The 6,561-nt window shown below is 40.8% G+C and overlaps 1 pseudogene; it reads right to left on the bottom strand.

Annotated features, from left to right (window-relative positions):
* Positions 1 to 1,300: 1,300 nt before the first annotated feature.
* LOC112919247 (integrin beta-1-binding protein 1 pseudogene) lies at positions 1,301 to 2,448 on the bottom strand (annotated as a pseudogene).
* Between the last annotated feature and the right edge of the window lie 4,113 nt (positions 2,449 to 6,561).

Below are 6,561 nucleotides of genomic sequence, written 5' to 3'. Positions count from 1 at the left end.
GAACTTATACTGAAGTGCTTAAAAGTAAAAATTTTGGTCTTGGGAAGTATCGGTAAAGCAGTACCAAAATTTACAGTATTTAAAATTGTACATCTACTTTGGTGTTTTGCTTTTCTTTCTTTTACGCACATTGTTGAACTTTTCATTTTTTAAATTTTGATCTTAACTTTTATTTGATTTAATTTTTTATTTTATTTAAATTCAATAATCAACATATAATGTTTTATTGGTTTCAGAGGTAAAGGTCATTGATTTATCAGCATATATAATACCCAGTGCTCATCACATCATGTGCCCTCCTTAATGTCCATCACCTACTCCCTCCCCTCCAGTGACCCTCGGTTTATTTCATATGATTAAGAGTCTCTTATGGTTTGTCTCCTCTGATTTTGTCTCATTTTATTTTTTCCTCTCTTCCCTTATGATTCTATGATCTTCTGATCTGTTTCTTAAATTCTACATACAAGTAAGATCATATGATGATTGTCATTCTCTGATTGACTTATTTCACTCAGCGTAATACTCTCCCCACGTAATACTCCCCTCCACGTCATTGCAAATAAAAGATTTCATTTCTTTTTGCACACCTATTTCAGAAAAGAGCTTACCAATTGCTTAAAAAGTTAATCAAACTAACACATTTCGACTCACTTAACTTCTGAATATTTACCAAAGGGAAAAGACAACATATGTCTATATAAATGTTCATTGAAGATTTAGGGGTAGCTTGGTGGCTCAGTTGGTTATGCACCCAACTATTGGTTTTTAATCCAGTCATGATCTCAGGGTCCTGAGATTGAGCCCTGCAATGAGCTCCACACTTAGCAGAGAATCTTCTTGAAGATTCTCTCCCTCTGCCTCTCCCCCTATTCATGTGCATGTGTGCACACATGCTCTCTCAAATATATGTCTTTTTAAAAAATGTTTATTCCAGATTTATTTGTAATAGCCAAAAACTTTGAAACAATCCATGTCTGTCCAGATGAATGGCTAATCAATCTGTGCCATATCTATAGGATGGAATACTATTTAGCCATAAGAATAAATAATTTATAAATAAAAACCATGAGCAAACTCCAAGATAATTATACCATGAAATGAAGATGCTGATGGGCCGCCCAGTGGCTCAGCGGTTTAGCGCCGCCTTCAGCCCAGGGTGTGATCCTGGAGACCCGAGATCGAGTCCCACATTGGGCTTCCAGCGTGGAGCCTGCTTCTCTGTCTGCCAGTCTCTCTGCCTCTCTCTGTGTGTCTCTCATGAATAAATAAATAAAATCTTAAAAAAAAGATTTTTTTTAACTGTAATAAGACACATTTTAATAGAAAAGCAAATGATCAATACTTTCTACATTGCATCTCTTCAGAAAACCTAGAGCAAGGGATCACTTTCTATTTCCACAACAGTTCAGCACTCCAGACCGGAAGCCACTGCCCGTCCGCATGGAGCCAGCTTTCACTGGAGGGCAGGATTCAGGGTTTCTCAGATGTTAATACAGAGTCAAAAGCAGTGGATAAAACTTTGCAGATGGCTTGTGCTTGTTCCAGGCTGTTGCACTGATAAACCCAGAGGCTGTATTCCTCGTTGCTTGCGACTGTGGTCTTCAGCGCCAACAAGCTCTTTCCTGCCCCCAGACCATCGTCGTAACACACCATCCGGATGATTAAGTACAGAGCATGCCGATGTAAGACATCATACTGATCCGATGTTGATACTTTTATACCATACTTGGAAACTCCCATAATAAATTCTTCCTCCAGGAAGAAGAGGCTGACCCCACCCCCAAATAAAGACTGTATACTGTAGGATTCTATTTATACAAAACTCTGGGAAATACAAAAATAAATTAATTAATTAAATAAAAGTAGAACAGTGGTTCCTGGGCTGTAGTGGAAGAGGTGGTGGGTGTTAGCGTGGATTATTTTATAAGGTAACCAGGGAAAATTTGTGGAGATGATGGATGTCTTCATCCTTGATGTAGTGATAGCTTTACAGATTTATACAGATTTCAAAACTTATCAAACTGTACACTTTAAATATGTACAGTTTGTTGTATAAAAATCACATCTCAATAAAGATGTTTGAAGAGCATATAATGTTTGTAAAGTCTATTAGACATTATAGCCTTTTCACCACTTAATGTGGTGTTTTTAATTATGTATTCCTTTTTATTCAGGGAAATTGTATTTCTCTGCTTCTCAGTGTTAGCTAAGGTCATATAATTTGCTTAGGCCTGAGACCTTTGAAGAAAAATCAGTGTCTGTTCTTCCTTTCCCCTTCATTTTAAGAAAAACATGTTGACTGCACCATACCTGACACATCCTAGAACCTGGATCTTTCCCACATGTTCCCTTTGCCTGGAAAACACTTCCTTCAATCTCTGGCTGGATAATTTCCATACCCCTTTGGCTGAGGATTTTCTTTTTATTGTCTCCTTTTAGTGAGGCCATTACTGATCATTATTTTTAAAATGTGTACTATAGGGACGCCTGAGTAGCTCAACGGTTGAGCATCTGCCTTCAGCTCAGGGCCTGATCCCAGGTCCAGGGATAGAGTCCTGCCTCAAACTCCCTATGAGGAGCCTGCTTCTCCCACTGTCTATGTCTCTGCCTCTCTCTCTATGTGTCTCTCATGAATAAATAAATAAAATCTTAAAAATAAAATAAAATAGGATAAGATGTGGACCAACCCACCCTATGGGTGTCCTCTCAACATAATATCTTATTTCCATTCTATGTTTTTTCTTTCTCCATAGCACTTACAATAGGTGGGCACGCTCTATTTTAACAATTTGTTGATTGTCTGCTTCTCCTATTTTGTACATAGGGATTGTTTATGGGTTTTCTTTATTCACCATCTCTTCTTGGGGCCCAACAACTTCCAGCTCCTGATCTTTAGTAAACCTCTCTTGCCTGGACCCTGGAAAGACACTGCATGCTTGTGCGATCCACCACTTGCTTTGCCTTGATGGATAAGTTCAAGTCTCTGGCCTTAATTCCTTCAAAGACAGAAGTCTTTAAATCACTCCCATTTCACTAAATATGACTTAATTTTTCTTGTTGTCATAATTATAGTTCCTTTTGGCTTGTAAATAGCCTATCTGCTGAGTGATATTTCTGGATATTTTTCCTTTGAAATTTATGCACATCATGAAACTTTTAGATGGAAAATATGAAATCTGTTATTTCCATTCAGCGTATATGAAAATCCTGAGCTGTGTGAAGTCAAAGTCTATAAAGCACTACAGAGGGGGATGTCCTAATACTTTTAGGGCAGTGCCCTTAATTTCTTCATGATTTATTGCAAGCAGCACAATTCCCTTCCACCACCACCACCTATCAATATCAATTGTGTTTCCAATTCTGGCCTGTATGTCTGTGATGAGCAACTGCCAGAAGCAGATGCTGCCAATCCAGCTTCTATAGATATAAATGTCTTCAGATTTCTTTCCTTTTTTCCTCCTGTTATATATATATATATATATATATATATATATATATATATATATATATATCAGAGTATCCTGCCACTAAATTACCTGCTATCATTTCTTTTCTTATTTTTTTGGACCAAATCTCAATTGCAGTTGAGGCTATATATTGAAGATGGTGTTGAACAACTTCCAAAGACAGTGTTCATTACTTGTCTCCAATCTTCCTCTCAGGTCATAATATCAGTGAAATTAACTCCAGACTCCTTTTAAAAGTCTGAATTTAGAACTGGATTATACAGTCTGAGCTATAAAATTATCTGACAGAAAGTCTTCTGAATGAATACAAAGTTTAACCACCAAATAGTCCATGTGTATGTACAACACCTAGTCTGACTCCTAGATTGTTAAACCTCTGTGTGTCATGCCTGAACTGACGGGTCTGGATAGCTTAAAATGGTATTTTGCATTACTTCAGGTAAAAACGAAAACAAAAACAGAACACCCAACTATCTCTGAATACATACAATCAGTCCTTTTAAAAATCACCCATTTTTATCATATGCTGAAGATTGAATTCTGAATCTAATGTCTTACACACTGTTCAAGGATAGAGTTGACAAGTGGGACAATCACATTTACTACATTTCTCAGAACCACAGGGTTTGCCCATCACAGTCCCAATTTTATGTCTCTTTACATGGTGAAATTTTAAAATAATGCCTCCATTTCATCTTCTACAGGGTCTTTGTTTCGGAGTTGAATTATAAGGTCATCTAGGCTAACATTTATTTATTTATTTATTTATTTATTTATTTATTTATTTATTCATTCATTCATTCATTCATTCATTCATTCATACTTGTATCCTTTCATTTTTCCATTCTCTGAGTAAATTTTTGCACATCCAGTGAACACACATGCTCTCTGTTCTAGGGTCACACTATGTGGCTCTGGAAGGAGCAGACATGGCTCTTCTCTCTCTCCAGGAGTCTGCTTTAGTGTAGGATTCTAGACACTAAATGCATGACTAGAAAGCAACAACGAAATAACGTGTTAGAATGGAGGGATGTGTTGGAACAAGATCTGTAAGTATGGGAAGATGAGGAAAATCCTCCTCTGAAAAGTTTATAAGATCCACATAAGAGGACTTCTGATAGAAAAAAAAGTAAAGGGGGATCCCCTGGTGGCTCAGTGGTTTGGCGCCTGCCTTTGGCCTAGGGGCGATCCTGGAGTCCCGGGATTGAATCCCCCATCCGGCTCCCTGCATGGAGCCTGCTTTTCCCTCTATCTGTGTCTCTGCCTCTCTCTCTTTTTCTGTGTCTGTCATAAATAAATAAAATAAATCTTTAAGAAAAAAAAAAGAAAAGAAAAAAGTCAAGGGCAAGTGCCCTAAAGTCAAAGCAAATTTGTTGTGGTTCTGGGAATAAGTTCCGAGTAAACGGGGCATGTGCTTCTGGAAAAAGGATACAAAATTACTTTAGGAATTTTCAGATGAGCCAGATCATATGGTGTTTTGTGTAAGATTTTATATATATTGTTGGTTTCCAAAAAACATATGTGCGTGTGTGTAAACAACAAATAATACAAAAATGGAACTCTTTAGGTTCAAAAATTAATAACAATACCTGGGGGGCAGGGCAAGATGGTGGAAGAGTAGGGTCCCCAAGTCACCTCTCCCTACCAACTTACCTAGATAACTTTCAAATCATCCTGCAAACCAACAAATTCGGCCTGAGATTTAAAGAGACAACAGCTGGAACGCTACAGAGAGAAGAGTTGGTGCTTCTAACAAGATAGGAAAATGGAAAGATAAATAAATAAAGAATCCAGTGCGGGAGGAGTCCCCGCGAGGATCTGGGCTAAGGCCCGGTGGCAAGAGCCTCCAGGACAGGAAAGCCCAGTCCCAGAGAAACAGGAGCATTAGCAATCTTCCCCGACGGAAAGGTGCTCGCAGGGAACTTGGGCAGGATCCCAGGAGAGTCAGTGGAGCCTCCAGGTTCCCCGAGTCACTAACAGAGGAAGAACGCCCGGGGGGAGAGCGCATCAAACACCGCGGGCCGAGCGCGGTAAAGGGCTGGGGCGCACCCGGCGGGGCCTCGGGAGCAGCTCAGGCAGCGGCTCTGGGCGGAGGGGGCTGCGGGGCCCCAGGAGCACAAATCTAGCAGCACAGGCCCTGGAGCCCAGGGCACCGAGGGACACAGCCCAGGATCAGGCACTCCCCTTGGGACAGGCAGAGGCAGGGACGGCACAGGACGATGAGGATGCTCCTGCCCCCATTTGCCCCCAAGCTGTGCAGGTCAGCGCTCCCCCGCCCCCGCCCCTGAAGCATCCAGGCCTGAGTGGACTGGGAGCTGCTGTAGTTACTGAGGGAGTGGACTCTAGGGCTGGAGAGCTGGCCGCCGCTGGTGTGGTTGTTCCTCCTGGTGTCACCTGTGCTGGGAGAGTCGGGGCTGCCAGGGACTGTCAACCAGTCCTCACAGGATAAACAGCCCCCACTGACCCATGCACCTGTCAGGGGGCAGGGCGGCTCCCCCAGGTGCACAAACCTGAGAACCAGCACAGCAGCCCCTCCCCCAGAAGACTGGCTGGAAGGACAGGGGAAGAGCAAGTTCTTAACTGAGCAACACTGGAAAGCTCCAGGGGAAGTCGAGGGATTTACAGTGTATAGAACCAGAGGATACCATCCTTGGGTTTTTGTTTTTGTTTTTGTTTTTTGTTCTGTTTGTTTTTTTCCCTTTTTTTCTCTGTTTTTCTGCCTTTTTCTAGTACAACTTGTTTTTAACCACTCTGCAATGAGCAAAATGACTAGAAAGAAAAACTCACCACACACACACACACACACACACACACACACACAAAGAATTAGAAACAGTCCTCTCTCCCACAGAGTTACAGAATTTGGATTACAATTCGATGTCAGAAAGCCAATTCAGAAGCACAATTATAAAGCTACTGGTGGCTCTGGAAAAAGGCATAAAAGATTCAACAGACTTCATGACTGCAGAATTTAGATCTAATCAGGCTGAAATTAAAAGTCAATTAAATTAGATGCAATCCAAACTGGAGGTCCTAATGATGAGGGTTAACAAGGTAGAAGAAAGAGTGAGTGACATAGAAGATAAGTTGATGG

The sequence above is a fragment of the Vulpes vulpes genome, chromosome 5 (assembly GCF_048418805.1).
Source record: "Vulpes vulpes isolate BD-2025 chromosome 5, VulVul3, whole genome shotgun sequence".
Classification (NCBI taxonomy): Eukaryota; Metazoa; Chordata; class Mammalia; order Carnivora; family Canidae; genus Vulpes; species Vulpes vulpes.
This window is presented reverse-complemented; position numbering and strand designations above follow the sequence as displayed.